The sequence below is a fragment of the Cebus imitator genome, unplaced genomic scaffold (genome assembly GCF_001604975.1).
Source record: "Cebus imitator isolate Cc_AM_T3 unplaced genomic scaffold, Cebus_imitator-1.0 Scaffold227, whole genome shotgun sequence".
NCBI lineage: Eukaryota > Metazoa > Chordata > Mammalia > Primates > Cebidae > Cebus > Cebus imitator.
This window is the reverse complement of record NW_016107542.1, coordinates 2825505-2828962: the sequence shown is the minus strand read 5'-3', so window position 1 is coordinate 2828962 and position 3458 is coordinate 2825505. Positions and strand designations below refer to the sequence as shown.

At 40.1% G+C, this 3458-nt stretch overlaps 1 non-coding gene across 1 annotated transcript; it reads right to left on the bottom strand.

Moving 5' to 3' along the window:
• Positions 1 to 1248: 1248 nt before the first annotated feature.
• LOC119466775 lies at positions 1249 to 1355 on the bottom strand. The gene has a single exon (XR_005195242.1). It is a non-coding gene; the product is annotated as a U6 spliceosomal RNA (small nuclear RNA).
• Positions 1356 to 3458: the final 2103 nt, after the last annotated feature.

Below are 3458 nucleotides of genomic sequence, written 5' to 3'. Positions count from 1 at the left end.
ATTGATGCTTCTGCTGTATTAATGATTGTGAACAACCCAAACCCAACTTTGAGTCCAAATCATACAATTTGGTACTTGACAGCTTTATTTTACTTTTTGAGTATATACTCTTGTTTTTCCAATGACTTAATAATTTATTGGTGGCCTGGATCACATCTTCTTTGAATCTCTCTGTAGCACCCAGCTCAGCACTGGTCTCACATGGGTTGTAGTCAGCATCCCACTTGCTTAAAATGGGCATTAGAATGAACCCCCCTCAATGTCAGGATTTTTAAATTTTAACTTAATGGAGTGAGAAAAACTAAATGTCTTCTAGGGAAATTGTAATCAAACTTCAAGACACACTGGAGATCTGTAAGGAAGAAGAACTAGCTTACATCTGGGTTGAGGGGAGTCTTGGAAAATACACAACCTGTAGAGATTTCTTCACCTCCATGTATCCATCTACTCATCCATCCATCCATCCATCCACCCACCCATCCACTCACCCACCTATTCATCCCCTCAGCAAACATTACTTGAATATACATAACCCTCCCTAATCACATGCTTTGGGTATTTGCTGGTTTCCCGGCCTGAGATGCTATTCTCTCACTCTCCCCAAAACTTCTATTATTTTTAATGTTTCAGCTCAGATACTATCTCTTAAGAAAGATGTTTTTGACTGCATAGTTTTAGGTGCATCTTTTCTTATGTACTGCTTTGACTTGGACATACTCCCATAAAATAAATTATAATATTGTCATGTTAACACTTGTTTCAGGTCTGATCCCTACAGACTAGTTCTGCTATCACTAACACCAGTAGAGTAAGTATCTGATATACAGCAGGTGCTTGAAAATATATACAATATATGTGGAATAAATAAATGGACAAATAACTGTGTACATTAAATGTTAAAATGTGGCAATGGCCTCAGTATTCCAAATTTTGAGGCTTTTTACACAATTGCAATTTAGGTAGACCACTCTTAAATATCAGAACAAATTGCTCCACCAGCAAGTGGAAGCAGGGATTTCTGTGCAAAAGCCAGCCAAAATCAAGCTTTCAACACAGATGGGCTCTGACAATAAGCCCAATAGGTTTGCATCACTTAGAGATAAGTAGTTCTTTTTAGGGATCTAGAAATGAAGGCCTAGCTAAACATACTTCTGACTTCATAGTTTCACCTTATGCAAATCATTTCTCAGTATCCAAATGAGTTGGCAAAAAAAGGAGTTCATATATATATATATATATTTTTTTTTTTTTAATATGGAATGCTTCACGAATTTGCATGTCATCCTTGCGCAGGGGCCATGCTAATCTTCTCTGTATCGTTCCAATTTTAGTATATGTGCTGCCGAAGCGAGCACAGGAGTTCATATTTTATCACGGCACGCCCTTCCAGGAATTTCAGTAGTTGGCTGTAAATCTCTGTATGTGTTAACTTAGAAACTTCTCTATGAAACCTCATTTTATTTATGTATTTGTTTTTGAGATAGAGTCTCGCTCTATTGCCTAGACTGGATTGAAGTGGCTTGATCTCTGCTCACTGCAACTTCTGTTTCCCAGATTCAAGTGGTTCTTCCACCTGAGCCTCCTGCATAGCTGGGACTACAGGTGTGTGCTACCATGCCTGGCTAATTTTTGTATTTTTAGTAGAGACGGGGTTTCACTATGTTGGCCAGGCTGGTCTCAAACTCCTGACCTCAGGTGATCTGCCTGCCTGGCCTCCCAAAGTGTTGGGATTACATGTATGAGCCACCATGCCTGGACATTTTAGATTAAGATCATGATAATCAGAGCAACATTTATATAGCTCCATAGCTGAACTATTTTCTGGGCATATTGAGTAAAACAATTCTCCTTTGTAGATAGGTAAGGGTTCTAAACACCTGGGAAGCAGGCTTCTGTGAACCAGGCTGGGACTTGAACTCTCATTGCTTACACTGTGTTAGAAAACATAGTCTGTCTTTCAAACAATGATTTTACAAACATTTTTGGAACACAAGACTTGTGTATGTAGTTCTCAACAAAGTTACATGGCTCCCTGTTGCCGCTGAACATCTGAACTTTAAACCTGGCGTTTGAAGACTTCTTACCTTTCCAGACTTACCTCTTATGATGCTCCACAAAGCTGTGTTATGGCCAAACTGAACTACATGTGCTTAGTCAGCCTACAATGCTTTCTTGCTGCTATGCATTTGTTCATGCTGTCCCCCAACTTTTGTTTGTTAAAAGCCTACCCTAGCTTTAAGAATCAACTGGCCTTTCCTGATCAATTAAAAATGACCGCTTCTTCCTGTGAGTACTAAAGGTACTTTATCATTTAAAAATGATGACAGTTGTCATTTATTGGCAACTCCTATACACTGACCTTTGCACGAGGCACTTTACAAACATTGTTTAATATAATCATCATGGCATTGTATGGGGATAGGCATTAATTTCAGATGTGTCTCTTTCGTGGCACTCTCCCTTTCTCTACTGACTTGCCAAATGCACAGGAGAACAATGTTTGAGTGCAGAAGTCAACAAACTGGCTCATGGGGCAAATCGGTCCTGCTGCCTGTTTTTGTAAAGCAAGTTTTACTGGAACACAGCCATGTCCATTCATGTACATATTACCTATGGCTGCTTTTGTGCTACGGTGGCAGAGTTAAATAGTTGTGACAGAGACCATAGCGCACACAAAGCCTAAAATAGTTACTGTATGGCTTTTTTTTTTAAACAGAATTTTGCTCTTGTTGCCCAGGCTGGAATGCAATGTTGCCATCTAGGCTCACTGCAACTTCCACCTCCTGGGTTCAAGTGATTCTCCTGCCTCAGCCTCCCAAGTAGCTGGGATTACAGGTGTGCGCCACCATGCCTGGCTAATTTTGTACTTTTAGTAGAGATGGGGTTTCACCATGTCTGTCAGGCTGGTCTTGAACTCCTGACCTCAAGTGATCCACCCACCTCAGCCTCCCAAAGTGCTAGGATTACAGATGTGAGCCACCCCACCCAGCCCTACATGGCTTTTTACAGAAAACATTTGCCAGCCACTGAACTAAGTATGGTGGAACCACAGGATAAAAAGATCCTGACTCCCTGATTGACTAGGTAGAGCAAAACTCCCCATCCCCCCAATCATCCTACCAATCTACACTGAACTGTAATACAAGTAAGAAACAAGTTTTTATTCTGTTAATACACTGAAACCTCCTAGTTATTTTTTCCTGTATATAGCCTGGCTTCACTAATAGAAGAGCAAAGTAAGGTTGCTAACTATCTGGAAGGCAACCAAACAATTCCTGTATCCATGATTCACGAATATGTGAAAGTTATTGCTAAATTATTCCATTGGCATCAAATGTCTTTTAAAATTAGAGGAGGATAAGGGAAATTCTAAGACCTCAAAATTTTGTGCCTTTTGTTTTTTGGAATGTGCCCCACAAAATAACTTTCATGAAGTGAGTGGTGATTGGGTTGCTGGT